This window comes from Bos javanicus, chromosome 7 (assembly GCF_032452875.1).
Source record: "Bos javanicus breed banteng chromosome 7, ARS-OSU_banteng_1.0, whole genome shotgun sequence".
Lineage (NCBI taxonomy): Eukaryota > Metazoa > Chordata > Mammalia > Artiodactyla > Bovidae > Bos > Bos javanicus.
This window is the reverse complement of record NC_083874.1, coordinates 2,021,530-2,039,312: the sequence shown is the minus strand read 5'-3', so window position 1 is coordinate 2,039,312 and position 17,783 is coordinate 2,021,530. Positions and strand designations below refer to the sequence as shown.

The following is a 17,783-nucleotide window of genomic DNA, read 5'->3' as shown; positions in this document are numbered from 1 at the left end:
CCTCAGCTGCAGGGAACACAACAGCCCAAACGGGGCTGAGAGAGACTCCCTGACTAGTGGAGGCCTGCCAGTCACTGCTGCTCATCCCCCCAGAAACCACCGTACATCCATGTTCTGTGCTCAAGCTCTACCTAACGCAACAGACCAGGGAAAGAGAAGTTGCTCCACCAAGGGAAAGTGAGGATGGGAGATCACCTCCTCCCAGACATGCCCACTTCCGGTCGGCCATCTGCACATTCACAGAGAGAGAGGCAGGACCAGGTCCTGCTCTCCCATGGATGGCGGCAGGCCAGATGCTCTGCATACACAGTTGTGGCTCCCACACAGAATTGCTAAAATTCAGCGTTATACTGTAACCAATGTAATAAGACATAAAATGAATAAACACTGAAAAAGAAAATGCAAACATATTATGAACTGCAGAAGATAATAGCATATGTAAAAAATTCTCACCCCCCCAAAAAAAATCCAACAAAACAGGACAAAAATAATAATACAGAAGTTCATGAAAATGCCTGCTGCTGCTGCTAAGTCGCTTCAGTCGTGTCTGACTCTGTGCAACCCCATAGACGGCAGCCCACCAGGCTCCCCCGTCCCTGGGATTCTCCAGGCAAGAGTACTGGAGTGGGGTGCCATTTCCTTCTCCAATGCATGAAAGTGAAAAGTGAATGTGAAGTCGCTCAGTCGTGTCAGACTCTTAGCGACCCCATGGACTGCAGCCTACCAGGCTCTTCCATCCATGGGATTTTCCAGGCAAGAGTACTGGAGTGGGTTGCCATTGCCTTCTCCGTGAAAATGCCTAGATGTGAAATAAACATAGAAACGTGCGTATCTGGAGTAGAAACGTGCGCATCTGGAGTGCAAACATGGGAAACATCCAATCGAGAGATTTACTTTAAAAGGGTTTTTTCGTGATTATCCATGTTCTGCATCTGTGCCACTATGATATTGGAAGACTGATTCTGCTGAAGCGCAAGAGAAAGATGCAAGCCATCAGGAGCAAGTGACGAGGAACAGGAGGGGCCTGATGGGGTCTGGGTTTGCCAGGTCAACGGCAGCTGTCGTGTTTAGAAACAATTATGCAAATGCTTATATAATTTGTACTAAAACGCTGTTTATATTTCTGTTGGCTCTTTGGGAATGAAGGTGTCTAAACTCTAAGGCAGTTGGATGGCATCACTGACTCGATGGACATGAGTTTGCACAAGCTCTGGAAGCTGGTGATAGACAAGGAAGCCTGGCGTGCTGCAGTGAGTCAATGGTCTCACAAAGAGTCCGACACCTGAGCGACTGAACTGAACTGAAACTGAGGATATCATTAATCTGGAACAAGTAGGTTCTGGGTATTCTGAGTAAATGATCATCTATTGTATCCTAGATTAAAAATATTCCTAGACATCTATAACAACTTACTATAAAACATAACAGAAAAGATCCTATTTGTAATGGTAATAACATTCTAACTCTTGGTAGTAAACCTCCTGGGATATATTTTAAAAGGTATGAATTAATGTTCTTATTTCCCTGAGAAAAATAACCATCTTGAAGATGTCAATCACTTGTTTTCAGCTACGATTTGCTGCAGTTCTGTTGAATGCTGGACGCTAATTTAAGCAGCAGTATCACCCAAAATAAAGATCCTCGTGATCTTCATGATTGTTTAAAAACCATAAGAAAACAAACCCAAAAGACATTTGATAAATGGACAAAAGTAGCTAAAACATTTTAAGTCACGATGGTGATTCTTGCCCTATGTGGTTTTAGAATATACTGTTGCTGCTGCTAAGTCGCTTTTGTCATGTCCAACTCTGTGCGACCCCATGGACTGCAGCCCACCAGGCTCCTCCATCCATGGGATTTTCCAGGCAAGAGTACTGGAGTGGGGTGCCATCGCCTTCTCCGAAAATATACTGTTAAGCACAGTAATTACAAGACTCTTGTGCTAGTGCAAAAAAGATAACATTTTTCACGTGAAAAATGAGCCAGATCACCTCCATGAACTTCAGAGATACGAAATATGCACCCCAAAGTCAGGAGGAAGGGTGACTTAGTACATGAAGGGTGTTGAGACCACAGAGTGGCAATTTAGAAAAAATAAACACTTAAAATCTTTAATTTATACAGTACAAGAAACACTTCACTTGAAGTAAAGAAGCTAAATACTTAAAATTCAAATCCGAAAACAATATCAAAACATATGAAGTACCTCTTTGAAAGGCTGATTATTTTCTACAATCTAAATAAACAGAAGAAATCAGTAGGAGGGACCTCACAGAGTTGACCAGAAGAAAGCAAAGTCAGTAAGGTAAAATAAAAAAGGAAACTTGAAGACTATGTCTGCCCAAGCTAACAAAGGGTTAATGTTTAGCCGCAAGAAGGACGAGCCAGCTTCAGAAGAGGAAAAGATTCAGCAACAATAGGATCATACCCACACCCATGTAATTAACCCAAAGCAAACGCCCAGGGCTGAGGGGCCCAGTCCAGCCCTTGCACTCAGGAGCAGAGCTCATTCCACTGGAAGCAAGGAGCACCTTCAGGTTGGGGAGGACTGTGAGGACCCTGCCCCTGAGCAGCACAGGCTGACGCTGGGACAGAGCATCTGCCAGCATCTGTGCTCCTCCCTCGTGCCCAGTCCCAGAGGATCCACTCTGGTCACCAAAGCCATCATCAACAGCCATCAGTTCTCTGCAATTGGCCTGGCTTTGGCTCTTAGGCTCCAAATCCTACAGACCCAAGAGCTCCTCAAAGAGAATGCAGTGACTCCAGTGACCTTGATGGTGGGGGCAGATGCCAGGCACACTTTTCTTGCCTCTCCAATGTCCACCACCCCCACCCAGCTGTGGCCGCCCCCTGCCTTCTACTCCATCCACTCCCAGACACCAAGCGGGAGCCAGCCTCATTCATCTCCTTGTTCACACGTCCGTCTCCTTGCTCAGGCGTCCTTGTGCAGGACACCACTTGCACAACCTTTCATGGCAACCCCGAGCAGAGCACAGTTTGGCCCAACTGGCCTCCCTAGTAAGGACACAGTCAGCAAGGGCCTGGGAACCCTGGCAGAAGAGATGGCACCCAAAGGCCAGGCCACCCTATCTGAAGTGAGGGCCACTCCAGCAAGGCAGAGCAAGGCCTTGACCTCATTTGCTGGGAAGTGCACCAAGAACTCAGCTCTTCCCTGGAAGCAATTAACCCTGCTTGTGTGGACGGTCGAGGGGTGACGTGTGCTCTGAGATCAAAAGGGCTTTATCCAGAGCTTCAGCGGGAGGGGCTCAGGCTCTGGACTCTGTGTGACCTGGAGTAAGTCACTGCCCTCTCTGAGCCCTGCTTTCCTCCAAGTCCAGCGGGATCGTGTCGCCATCCCTGACTGCGCCTACTGTCAGGGGGAGCTTGTGAGCATCGCAGGAGGTGACTGTGAACAGAACAACACGGTGCCGCCTGGGGCTAAGTGTGCAGCCAGAGATGAAGAGTCCACTGCCCAGGAAGGGTACCCAGGAAGGGCCATCCAGGGTGACGGAGGGGGCTCCCCTCACTGTGGGAAAGAAGGGGAGGACAGACAGAGGAGGAAAGAGAAAGGGAAGTAGGGAGGGGAGGGAGTCGGAAGAACTGAGGGGAAAAAAGACAGAAGAGGGAGGGAGGAGAGGAGGGAGGGGGTAGAGAAGGGAAGGATGGGGGAAAGAGAGACAGAGGGGAAGCGAGGGATGGGAGGGGAGGTGCGGGGTGAGGCAGGGAAGAGAGAGGGACAGAAGCGATGCCGGGGAGTTTGAACCAAGACCCCAGCGCCACCCCAGAACCCAGCACCTCTGCCTGCTTGGAGCTGCTCTGGAGAGACTGGCCCGCCCTCTGTCTGCTGAGCGGAGCCCAGGCCCGGGACCTCCTTGCTCTTTGCAGGCAGGTCTCAGACAAACCACTCCAGGCGGTGTCAGACCCCGCACCCCGGGGGGTGCCGAGACCCCAGCCCAGGGCTAGTGAGCTCAGGCTAGTAGCTAATGGCCAGCCGGCAGGTGCAGGGAGCAGAGGGGAGAGGAGCAGGCGAGGAGCCTCAGGGGCCTTTGTTCTGGCTGGGGGCATCAGTGGGCGCCACAAGGAGGACACCCTGCATCTACCCTGCCCACTGGATCTGCAGCATCACACCCACTGAGTTCCACGTGCCTGTGGCGGGCAGCCAGCCCTTGAGATGGCTGTGCAAGGGAGGGCACCCTCCCTCTGCCAGATTCTGAATTCCCAGATGGGGGACCCAGGGCAGAGAGGGCCAGGAGGCAGCTCCCCTGGTCCCAGGCCGCCTGGAGGCCTGGCCATCCCTCTTGGCCATCACCTTTCACCCCAGTCTCCCCACGACATTCCTTTAGACCGAGGCCAGCCAGACTCATTTCCCATCACTCCCTCACAGACACATGCCCTCCGAGGCAGGTGGCATGGCAAGGAAGGAAACTGAGGGGCACAGGCCAGCAAAAGGAAGGTAGGGCCCCAAACCTGGCTCTGGGTGACCTCAAGCCTCCCCATCCCCAGGTCCTGCCCAGATCTGATGAGTCAGACTCTCTCAGGGTGGGACCTAGGCACAGGCATTGTTCAAACTGCCCCAAATCCATGCCTGTCTGTGGGCAGACAGCTAATATGATGGAAAACAAATTTATTTTTACAGGCCACAGATTTCCTCTAAGGGGACAATGGTCTTTGGGAAAAGACCTTCTAGGCATGAGTGAATAAAGCTAACAATGGGAGGTAGGAGGTCTATGTCAGCAGGTGTCAGTGACTCAGAAGGGGGATAAAAAGGGGGCCTGCCCCAGAGAAACTGGAGGATGGGAAAGCCATCACTGAGAGGAGGGGGACCTGCCGTCAGAGGGACAGATGGCCTTCCTGAGGACCGCTCCCTGCGCTACAGGGAGCCAGCGGCACAGCTAGGAAGGGCAGCCCCCTCCGCCTTCCCGCACCCCGCAAGGGCTTCCTGTGAGAGGTCAACAGCTGTTCACAGGGGCCGCAAGCTTGCAACTGAGGGGACCGGGCAGCAGTCCTGAAGTCCAGGATGGCAGGGGCCCAGCCTCTGGGAACTGCAATGCCTTGAGCCTTTAAGGAGGGTGGTGGTGGTGTGGGGGTTAGACACATTTTACCTAGATTTCAGTTCCTTTGCTGATGAAAAGGGGATCTTAGAAAACTAGAATTCAGAGGATCTTGCCTTCGCATGAAATCCATCTTAGTCCACGAGCAAGCATTCTATTAAGCAGAGAAATGCCAGGGGCGTTCCCATCAGAGTCGGGCGCAGAAAGGAATACACAAAGCCACCGCGGGTACTTAACGTTACTCCGAAGGTTCTCGATGGCACAGATCGAAAATTAAGCTCCAGAATTATCATAGGCCACAAATGGTACAGCTGTTTACCCAGAAAACTCAAGGGAACTCACAAAGATATATGAGAATTGAGTTCAATCAAGCAGCCTGATAAAAGATAATTGCATACAAATCAATAGTCACCCTGTATACCAGCAATAGACGGAAATGCTTTAATTCACAATGGCAAAACGAAAAAAACCCTTAAAATGGCCCTGGTTTTAAACAATAGGTGACCCATATAAAAAAATGTGCGATACTTTACTAAGCAACATCAAAGTAGAATCTAATTAATCAAAAATATACCATATTCTTGATAAATACTACAAATTATGTCCATTCCCCCTTTAATTGGTGTCTAAGTTTAATTTAATGTCAATCGAATTCACCAGGGATGTTTCTAACCTGACAAAACAATTCTGAAATTCAATTGAATGAATAAACAGATGTGACCAGCCAGGAAAATTTTGCAAAATAACAGCAAAATGGGAAGTATCCAGTCAGATGTTTCAAAGCAGCACGATCCAACAGAGATGGCATATGAATGCTACATGCAGCCATGTTTTTCAAAAGGTAAATTTAATTTCAGCAATATATTTTACTTAGCCCAATATATCCAAACTATTATCATATTAACTTGTAGTCACTATTGAATTTATCCGTTAGACATTTTATATTCTTTTTCTTTGGTGCTAAGTCTTTGAATTCTGGTGTATATTTTGCACTCAAGAGCACTTCTCAGTCCTGACCCACCACATCTCAAATAGCCAACAGCCTCGAGTGGCTTGTAGCTACCATAATGGACAGCATAGTTGTCAAATAGCCAATATTTTACATATTCGAGCTTTAAAGCTCTAATAATGAACATAATTCAGTACTGGTACAAGAACATATACCTTATTTGCCGTGGGGTCCAATCCCTGCTTTCAAAGGAGAAATACCCAGGTTCAAAGATGAATCTTTGAACATTCTGCTCGTAGAGCCGGGAAGGGTTAGTCCCTGCAGTGTGGACAACCCAGGCTCTGCCACCGACCTGGTGCCCTACCATGGGCACTGCATGCCAGCTCTCAGGGACTAAAACCATTAATCACACGTAACATCATCAAAATAACAAAACCACATGTCCAGGAATCTAAGACACACATTTTTCACATTTACCACATCCAAACTCAGGATGAAATCCATGGGTCTTTTCACTGCTGGCAGCCGGCAGCAACTGTGGGGTGGCTGGCATTGCCTGGCACACACCAACTCTGCCACGGTGTTTCATATTGCCATCACGTCACCTGACTTTTGTGCGGGGTCGCCGACACTTGCCACCCAACATGTCTTCAAGAAGTCACTCTGTGACACAAAAATTACAGTCTGTACAGAAAGACACAGAGAGCTTTAGCATCCAGAGGAATGTCCCTGGAGGAAGGACCATGACCTCATTCCTTTATTAAAGAGAGGAAGATACCAGGAGTAGATGAAGCCAGTCACACACTAAGTAAGCAATGTGAGCAGGGCAGGCGAGCGAGGCAGGAGCCACCACGCGGAGCAGCCAGTGGCAGGGTGGCGGCTGCCTACACTCCACGAGACCACGGTTAAGGTGCAACGGAGCAGTTCAGTTGGAGTGTCCCCTCTTTCCTTCTGTGTCCTCTAATTGATGGCACCTTAGACACAATGAAACTCAGAAATGGCCCACATTTCCCAAATCATCGACCTGGGCTAAGTGCTGCTAAACCCTGCAGCCCTCCTTCCAAAGCCCAATGAGGGGGCCAATCCGAAGAATGGGCAACGTTTGGGCAATCCAAACATCGGCAGTGTTGAGGCCCTTGTCAAGGCTGCCCAGCTGCCAGGGACAAAGCTAACCATGGGACACGGCAGCCTCCAGCCCACGTTAAGTCCACCGCTCACCATGGCGCTCACTGAAACACGCATGGCAGGGTGGGGCTGCGCAAAGCCTGTGGAGCCGGACGCTAGGGCCTCCGCCTCACAGAGGAAGCTGTGTGCCCCCTCCACAGGCCCTGGAGGAGACGTGCAGTGCAATTGAAATTCATGGATGAGCCCGAGGAGCCGGCTCCAGACACAGTAATAACTTCTCCATATTAATGGCAGCACAGCAGAGCCGGTGGACAGCTGACATTTAATATGAAACATACGCAGCAGAGCCAGAGGCTCCTACCCGGGCCCTCCCATTCGAGAACGCCTGCCAGGAGGGAGAGCAGGGCCCAAGGCAGCACCCAGATTCAGGGGGCGGGAGTCATGCCCTCCCCTCAGTCCCTCCATCCCACCTCAGTCCCCTCCCTTGCAGGAAAGCCCCGCTGAGAACATACATGATCACACACACACTCACACTTGAGTGCACACACTCGCACACGTGCTTACTCAGATGCACACAGACATACACACAGATACCCCCACACACTCATATGCACACACACCATACTCATACAGATATGCATACATGTGCACACGTTTCCACATACACATGCACACATATTCCCATGGACAGGAACGTGCACACATATTCACATATACCAGCAGCCTGCTGTGTTCAGGCTACAACACAAAATTCCCCTGTTTGCCCAAGTGGAGGAGGGCAATAGGGGTGATCACAGACATGTCTGCCTGTCAGTACAGACCCACAGTCCCGGCAGAGTCCCCCAAAACACTTGACCCTACATACTCAGAGGCCAGAAGAGGAGGCCCAGGCCACAGCTCAGGCCACCACACAGCAAAGCCCCCCTGGATGCGGAAGTGGACACCCCAGGCCACGGTGGGGGTGGGGAGCACTCCTGTGGCCCAGAGTGGTGAGCTGTTCGATGCCTCCTCTACTCAGGGAGGTTGTGGTACCTGTGGTTCTCGCAGAAGGCCTGGGTGAAGACCCAGCCTCTCCTCGCCTCCCTCCTGATGCTGGTCCCTCCTCATTCATTAATTGCTGGGGACATGGGGGCACAGGCAGTCAGCCATCAGGCAAGGGAACCTGAAACCTGCCAGCACCGAAAGGAGCAGCAGCTCACGACCAGTGCCAGAGACACAGAAGCAGGCAGTGCAGCCAGGGCAGGGGTGTCAGAAGACGGTCGGTAAAGAGCCTCCCTGGCCTGAGACTCAGGCGGCAACCAACCGTGCTGGCCTCCATGAGGGGCCTAGTCAGGCTCCACTCTGTTCCTGCATGCACTGCCAGGCCACGATGACTGGCTATGGGACGGTCCCAAGACCTAAGCCTGTCCATTCTGCATGGAGCGAAGAACTGTTCCCTTTTAGAACCTGGTTATGCCTGTGCAGTGTGAGGAGTGTGTGTACAGCTACAGCCAAAGGTTCACCAGAAAACAGAGTCACACTGGGGAGAAGGAGCTGGGCAAGCGGGAACACGACTCCACCTCTGAATTACCTGCACAGCCTTCCCAGTCCCCAGAAGCCTTGTGTGTGTGCGTGATACCCCATAGACCGCAGCCTACCAGGCTCCTCCATCTACGGGATTTTCCAGGCAAGAGTACTGGAGAGGGGTGCCATTGCCTTCTCCAGATAAAATATACACATAACACAAAATTTACCATCTTAGCCACTTTGAAGTGTATAGTTTGCTGGCATTAAATACATTCACAAAGTTGTGCAATGATCACCACCATCCATCTCCAGAACCCTTTCCTTTTTGTAAAACTGAAGTTCTGTATCGACAACGCTCTGTCTTCCTCCTTTAGCTCCTGACAGCCATAACTTACAACTCTACCCCGTCTCTAAGATTCTGATAAACAAAAAGGCCTTCAGATGCCCTATTGGCTGAAGCCTGGTGAGTCTGGATTTCCAACCACAGACCCGCCTACGCCATTCTAAGGGGGCCACCACGAGGCGGGCAGGGGCCGTGGGCTGCTGCTCTGCTGCTTCCGGCACAAACCCCTAACAAGCCAGCCTCCACCAGCCACAGGTCAGTGCACCCAGTCCCAGCAGGGAAGAGCCCCTGGGAAGCTCCTTCCCTCCCACCAAACGGCACTAGGTGAGAAGTGGCGGGGAGGCCATCCATCTGTGGATGCCCCGGAAGAGACCAGGGGGTATCTGTAATGAAGTAAGCCTGGGTTCGCAGCAAGTTCTCAAAGAAAGCTCCTGCCCGCAGGAAGCCCTGCCCATCTACTAATCCCGCTGCCAGTGCAGCTCTCAACACTTCCACACATGCCTCTGGAGGCCCGGTCAAGACCTCAGAGCTCCGTGGAGTCACATTGGATTCATTTGCTCACGTAATATCAACAGACTCAGAAATGCTGCTTCTCTGAAGAAACATCTGCATGTCTGGCAGCAAAGAGCCTGTGTTCCCAAGGGCCAAAAATCTATCAAGGAATGCAGGGCATAGACCGGCCATGGTTCCCACCTCTCCTTCTATCACACTGATCCCCTCAACTGATCGCCATTTGGTGCCAAGACACCAGAGTTGCTTTATAAAGGTCTCAGAAATTATTATTCCAGCCCCACTTGCCACCTGAACAAACTGAAGCTCATTGCTCAAAGCTGGATGGTGACTTGCCAGAGCCCAGTCTTTTCAGGCCCAGAGGGGGTCCCTCCCTTACTTAAGTTTCATTTAGACCACGGATTTTCAACTTGTCTTTCATGAACTCCAAAGTGGGGGCAAGAAAACTGCATAAAACCACATGAGAATACAATGCTTTCCTGCGGAAAAGGAGCTTTTGGGCACTCTTCTAGGGGGCCTACCCCGCTGAGTGTGGACATTCTGGGGTATGTCCACATACCCCATCCCTGGGTATGGAGAGGTGGACCATCCCTGGGTATGGGGCACAGGGTCTTGAGGGCCAAAGGACTGCACAGGCTTCTATCCCCCACTCCACAGACACTCATTTCACGGCCCCTAGCTGAGCTCCACCCAGCTGGAGCTGGGCCCTGTGGACCCAGGTACAAATTGCCTATGGTACAAGTTACCAAAGAAGCATGGGGTACAATGTGGCATGTGAATGTCTAGGACAGCTTCCTGGATGAAATGCCATTTAGCTGAGACTACACTGGACTCCAAAATCACAGCAGATGGTGACGGCAGCCATGAAATTAAAAGACACTTTCTCCTTGGAAGAAAAGCTATGACAAACCTAGACAGCATATTAAAAAGCAGAGACGTTACTTTGCCAACAAAAGCTTTTATAGTCAAAGCTATGGTTTTTCCAGTGGTCATGTATGGATGTGAGAGCTGGACCATAAGGAAGGCTGAGCATCGAAGAATTGATGTCTTTGAACTGTGGTATTGGAGAAGACTCTTGAGAGTCCCTTGGACTGCAAGGAGATCAAATCCTAAAGGAAGTCAATTGTGAATATTCATTGGAAGGACTGATAATGAAGATGAAACTCCAATACTTTGGCCACCTGATACAAAGAGCTGACTCATTGGAAAAGACCTTGACGCTGGGAAAGATTGAAGGCAGGAGGAGAATGGGACCACGAATGACAAGATGATTGGATGGCATCATCGACTCAATGGACATGAGTTTGAGCAAGCTCCAGGAGAAGCCTGGCATGCTGTAGTCCATGGCGTCGCCAAGAGTCAGACAGGACTGAGTGACTGAACAACAGAGTGAGCCAACTAAAGAGGGAGGTAAGAGTGGTCCAGGCAAGGGCACGGTCTGTGCAAAGGGTCTAAGACGGCAGTGTCCAGTGGCAGAGAAACTAAAAGCTTGATGGGACTGTAGTACAGGCATGAGGGGGGACACAGTGACAGACAAGGCTGAAGACTACTGGGTCAGGTCATGGGAGGCCTCCTATGCCAAGCCAGGCCTCCCTGGTGGCTCAGACGGTAAAGAATCTGCCTGCAACACAGGAGACCCACATTCGATCCCTGGGTCGGGAAGATCCCCTAGAGAAGGAAATGGCAATCCACTCCAGTATTCCTACCTGGGAAATCCCATGGACAGAGAAGCCTGGTAGGCTACAGCTTATGGGGTACAAAGAGTCAGACACAACTGAGTGACTAGCAGTTTCAGCAGTTTCAGTGTGTCTGAATTTTTTTTTTTTTTTTAGTTTGGATTTTTTAAGGGCAATCAGAACCAATTAAGACCACTACTCAAGAAAAGTCTTAAGCAAAGGAGTGACATGATTGAATGCATCATTTACAAAAATCAGTCTGGTAGCTGTGTGGGGAGAGAGTTGCTCCAGTTTGGAGTCCCTAAGGATCACAGGGCTTGGAGTTAGGCATGGTAGAAAGCTGTGAACTGAGATCAAGTCTGGAGATGTCTATGATTATGACTAGCTGCATGTGAGGGTCATGGAGAGAGCAGGGAGGGGCAATCCTGGGATTCCCGCCCAAGTGAACGATGAGGTCTGGAGGACAGTAGAGAGACCCACGTTCCATTTCAGAAGCCTGGGTCACTCAAGGAAGGGTCCCACGAGGCAGCTTGGCAGGCAAGTCTGGAGCACAGGAAGAGACGTGGGACCTGAAGTCTGGGTGAAGTGTGGTGGCCCAGCACACTGGTCCTTCCCCTTGCTTTCTGATAAAACCTCAATACGTTCCAGAGTTTGGGGATCTGACCCTCACTCTCAACTCCAAAGATGGGCAAGAGACTCTAGCTAGGCTCACATCACAGTGTTTGATTCAAAGGTGGGCCTATAACCTAAGGGCTCCCCAGGTGTTCAGTTCAGTTCAGTTCAGTTGCTTAGTCATGTCCGACTCTTTGCAACCCCATGGACTGCAGCACGCCAGGCCTCCCTGTCCATCACCAACTCCCAGAGTTGACTCAAACTCATGTCCATTGAGTCAGTGATGCCATCCAACCATCTCATCCTCTGTCGTCCCCTTGTCCTCCTGCCTTCAATCTTTCCCAGCATCAGGGTCTTTTCAAATGAGTCAGCTCTTCGCATCAGGTGGCCAAAGTATTAGAGTTGCAGCTTCAGCATGAATCCTTCCAATGAATATTCAGGACTGATTTCCTTTAGGTTGGGTCTCCCTCAGTCCAAGGGACTCTCAAGAGTCTTCTCCAACACCACAGTTCAAAAGCATCAATTCTTCAGTGCTCAGCTTTCTTTATAGTCCAACTCTCACATCCATACATGACCACTGGAAAAACCATAGCTTTGACTAGATAGACCTTTGTTGGCAAAGTAATGTCTCTGCTTTTTAATGTGCTGTCTAGGTTGGTCATAACTTGAAGCAGCCCTGAGCCACTAGATCCAGCCATGCCTGAAGTCTGCCTCAGGACCCCAAGGAACTGGGCCCACGACATCTTGCTTGTTTCATCCAAGTTGGCTTTCCACCACTTCAGCTGAATGCATCTTAAACAACAAGGAGAATAGTAAGCCAGGTAGGAGGCTGAGACCACCTTGGGAAGCTGTGTAGATTGCCAAGAGTAGGGGCCAAGCAGGAGCCTCTGCTCCTCTGACCTGAGGAGCCCCAACACCCAGGGAACTCAGACATTCCCGCAGCCCCTCTTTGATGTTCCTGAGACCTTCTCATTGCCCTCCAGGCAGTGCCAAGGCAAGGTGAAAGGTGAGGAGACTCTACAAAGGGCAACTGCAAGTCCTACACACTTCTCACCCGTTGCCCGCAGCCCAAGCGTGTTGCCCCTGCCCTCGCCATTCTAGCACCTGAGCCAGCTGGAACCCAGCGTGCAGCCTCAAAGACAGTGGCCTTTATAGAAAAATTAAACTCAATTACATCCCTTAGGCCAGCAAACGACCTCTCTCTCTCTGTGGCCCTCAGTGACTTTCAACGCCCATCAAGACTCTACAGAGCAGGGGCCTGGCCGGCATAGCAGCCCAGCAGGGGAGCCCCAGCCCACAAGGCCGCAGGCCTTGATCATGCCCCTCAGAGTCGCTGCCCAGCCCATAGACATTCCCACCGATGGCCTTGCCAACCAGAGACGCCAGGCCAGAGAGGTCCCCCTGAGCAGCAATGTATGGAGAAGACAGAGGTGCGGCAGGGCGCTCCCATCCCACTGGAGTCTCCGCTGCCGTTACCTCCCCACAGGGACTCAGGCCGCCTGAAAGGGGTGCAGCCAGAGCATGTCAGCCGCAAGTCACAAAGCCACCTGGCCACCAGACCTACCCCCAGCTCCCACTCACTGACGCCAACGACAGGCAGTGCTGCGGACCAAGAAGGTCTTCAGGAGCTGACTAGAAGAGGTAGGAAATGTTTTAAAGAAATGCATTGCTTTATTTTATTTTATTTTGGCATGCAATAAAGGCAATAACATGTAGTAAGCACGGTCTTAGAACCAAATAGACGTGTATTTAAATACAGACCCACAAAGCCTGAAGCAGGCTATCTCAGTTAATTCATCTGTAAAATGGGAATAATATCAGTCACACAGTATAGGGTGTGGTGAGGATTAATCAAGGTGATATAGCATAAGGTGCTCAACGGAAAGCCTGACACATAACATGGGCACAGTAAACCGACGTTCTGTTATTATTTTTTTATCAACAGGCTTCTCATGAGTCTTTAGTGAGCATGTAAAAATGACATGGAATTACATATCATGTGGCCTGAGAGGTACTAGAGAATTCTTCCATAGCAATGAGATATACAAGTATGCTTTGTTAAGCATCATTTTCTCACTCATTGTGAAAAGGCAAATGTTAACCTTCCCCTGAGAATATGATGAACAATATCTACCTAGTAGCTATAAGAGAACCTGGAAACTACACCTACCAACCTCTCTGTAAATAAAATGTACGGTGTGTCTTATGAAGCATGTGGCTTTTCCAGTGGTCACGTATGGATGTGAGAGTTGCACCATAAAGAAAGCTGAGCACCAAAGAATTGACGCTTTTGAACTGTGGTGTTGGGAAGACTCTTGAGAGTCCCTTGGACTGCAAGAAGATCAAACCAGTCAATCCTACAGGAAATCAACCCTGAATATTCAATGGAAGGACTGATGCTGAAGCTGAAGCTCCAACACTTTGGCCAGCTGATGCAAAAAGCCAACTCATTGGAAAAGACCCTGATGCTGGGAAAGATTGAGGGCAGGTGGAGGAGGGGGCGACAGACGATGAGACGGTTGGATGGCATCACCGACTCGATGGACATGAGTTTGAGCAGGCTCCAGGAGATGGTGAAGGACAGGAAAGCCTGGCGTGCTACAGTCCATGGGGTTGCAGAGAGTCAGACACGACTGAGTGACTGAACAACAACATGAAGCATGCGGCATTTCTTGAATCTACACCTCTACCTGACTCAGCTAGAATCGTCACCTTGGCCAGCCCAGGCCCTCACCTCATGTCATTCTAGGGAGCAACACCCCTTGCACTCTCCATCCACGGGGTTCTACAAACCTCATGTTCTGTTTCTCATGGGAGCATCTGACCCCAGCCTGAATAGAGTGCTACCCAGGAGTCAGCCAGAATTATCAGAGAAAGATTATCAGCCAGCACCACTGCGCCCCTTGACTTACCACCTGAGAACAAAGCCAATACATAAAAAGGTGGAGGCAGAGAGGCAGCGCGGGAGGAGCACCTGGATCCAGCCAGGCCTGAAGGCCGAGCATCGTAAGAGCCACTAACTTCCCTTTTCTGTTTCAATGGTCTGACTTGTGTTTCCTTCACTCATGACTAAAAGGATCCTGACCATAAGAATCCCCTCGTGCTAAACAGAAAAGGAGACTGCTGTCCACAGAAACCAGAGCTACTACTGCCTTCCTTTAAGGCAGAGAAACAAACTCAGCACCAAGCAAGTAGATGAGTAAATGTGTGTCCCAGGCCAGAAGCAGGCCAACAGGTGTGAAAAGGCCTATGGCTCTGGGGAGAGGCTCGTCCCACCTAAGCACCTAAGCACCTCAACCTAAGCTGTGAGCTGCCAGCTGCCTGCTGTGACCCTGCTTCATGGTTTTTCCACTTGTCTTCCAGGAATGCACATTCCTGGGGTTCCTGCAAAGAAGAGGTTGATGGCCTCATCTGCATGGGAAGTGCTACAATACATGAAGTTCAAGAGGTTTCTTTATTACAGAGCTTCTCAGAGATCGCAATGAGCCTCCCTGAATCTCCCAGGTTGAAAGCAAGTTGCAGCGTTTCCCACACCAGTTGTCCATTGAACCATTTGCTCAGAGAAACTTGTGGTGTGATCCTATAGAACTCCTTTGCAGAAATTAGGGTGTGATACTTTGCTTCTCAAAGGGCAGTCCGGAACCCCAGGAGCATCAGCCTGGTAGTTCATTAGAAACGCAGAACCTTGAACCCTACCCTAGACATGCTGACTCAGAATCTGAATTGTAACAAGATCCCTGAGGATCTACACAGACACTGCAGCCTGGCACACCTGCTTCTGTGTGTTTCACTATCTATGAAGGAAGAGCAGGCTCAGAGGAAGGGGTACTGTGCAGCATGGCTGCTGAAATGCATGCAGGACCATGAGGGAATGGCTCGGGAGTAGAGTTCTACCACCACATATCAAGCGCTTCTACTTGCCCAGACTTGGAAGCACCCTGGCAGAAGGGGCTGGACAGAACCAGGCCAGACTCCTACCACCACAGACAGTGTGGCCTTGGGCAAGCCACTCAGTCTCCCAGAGCCTCAGCTGCCCACCTGTAAATGAGGGATGAAGAATCCCTCCCACTACAGAGCTGCTGTGGACCAGAAACATGATGTTTAAACCCTAGGCGCTTTGCAATCGGCCCATCAGTGATACACAGTGGGACTTAACTAGTTAAGGAATTAAGTGATATCAAATCAGGACATTCACACACCAAAAAGAAAGAAGGACAAGGAAAGAAGAACTAATGATGCTGCTCCACAGTCTCAAAGCCATTTTCACTGACCACATTCAAGGCCACGCTGGCAGACTCCAGCCCCTTTCAGCTCCAGTCTGCTCTCCAGTTGTCTCTTGCACTTCTGCTGGTGTGTGTCCCGTACATGTGACATCTCACTGCGCCTGTTCTGATCAAGCCAATTCACACCTGGTACTTCTCTGCATATGCTCTTCCCTCTGGGCCTTTGCCCCCTGGCAACTCATGCTCAAAGAGCCCCCAAGAGCATGCTTTCCAAGCCCTGACCAGAGTGGGCCCCAGACTGTTAGCTGAGCACGGTGCCCCGGGGGGGGAGCAGCGGGGGCGGGCACCAGGCCAGCTACATCTCTGACCAGCACAGCAGACAACTGTGCTTGGAAGTACTGGCTGAAAAAACAAACCACAGAATGAACAGATGAATGAATGATACATGAACAAAGCCTCTCTGAAATGCTTTCCATCAAGAATTACTCAGCACACAGGAGTTGCTCAACAACAGACTGAGGAAATGCAACCCACTCCAGTATTCTTGCGGGGGAAATCCCATGGACAGAGGAGCCTGGCAGGCTACAGTCCATGGGGTCACAAAGAGTTGGACACGACTGAGCAACTAACAACAGACCACTTCCATGTCAACTCCCCCACCCCAGCTCAGGCCACCACCACCCCCATTCCGAGCCCCCAACACCAATTTCCTTTTATTTAGGAAATTCACCTCCAGCGTAAAAACAAGACACACTTATGAAGTCTGGGACATCCTCAGAGGCAACAGAATATAAAGGGCTGCACCATGTTACCCAGCTATTCCAAGGACATTCACGGTTGTTTGCAATACGTCTGGGTTCCAACTAAATCCAGCCAAAGGCAGTGATTTTCCGAAGCAACAAGTGACATTTCCTGTGTGTCCATAAAAAGAACACCACCGGTTGTGGGGTTCTGTGTAATTGCTGGCTCTGCAACTTGCAGGGCAAGCCTGAGGACGGGGGGCTTGGGGGCCACCAGGGCTGGGAGAGAGGCCACTTGCTCCGAGCAGGAGTCCCCTGAGTAGTAATTAGAGCAGAACCCACGGTGGGCGGCTTCAGATGTCTGGCCAGCACAGCCAGCCTGACCACCACACAGCCAATCCAAAATAGAAAACTGCAGTGGCTTCTGCCATGTGCCAGGCCCCGGGGTGGCCAGACAGAGCATTGCCAATGTCAGCCTCCTCCCTAAGCATTGATCCAGGCTTCCTCCAAGGCTCTCTTATGCAAAGCCATGGTCCCTCTAGGCTCCTGGAAGCAGGAGAACTTCCCAGAGCTCTGGTCACACTGAGGGGCCCAGCCAGTCCCAGAAGGGTCCCTCTCCCCAGCCTCTCCTGTCCTTCAGGGGCTGCCCGGGGGCACCAGAGACTGCATTTCCAAATGCTCCGCTTGGCTCAAAATAGAGAGAGAAAACTAACTTTTCAAATAACCAGCTGAAATCCAACAGGAAACCACAGCATAAAAAATCAGCCAGGGGGCAGAGGGATAACTGGGCATTTCAGCACCATTGCCTGTTCGCTGGGCTGGCACCACCTGCACACACAGAAACAAAAAAACCACCCACCTGCATACCTACCCCCTCACACACATATCACACGTGCTACAATGCACAGCAACACACTGAACAGACACTGACATACAAATGAGCAAAAACCTGTGAATACACACACGCACAAGACACAAGAACACGGTCACATGTTCACACAAGTGCACATGTACTTAGATACTAGCACCCATGCCAAAACACGTGTGC

At 50.5% G+C, this 17,783-nt stretch overlaps 1 protein-coding gene across 1 annotated transcript in view; it reads right to left on the bottom strand.

The window, feature by feature from the left end:
* Nucleotides 1-17,783, bottom strand: part of ADAMTS2 (ADAM metallopeptidase with thrombospondin type 1 motif 2) — a 243,770-nt gene that overhangs the window by 224,045 nt on the left and 1,942 nt on the right. The gene's annotated exons all lie outside the window — the stretch shown is intronic.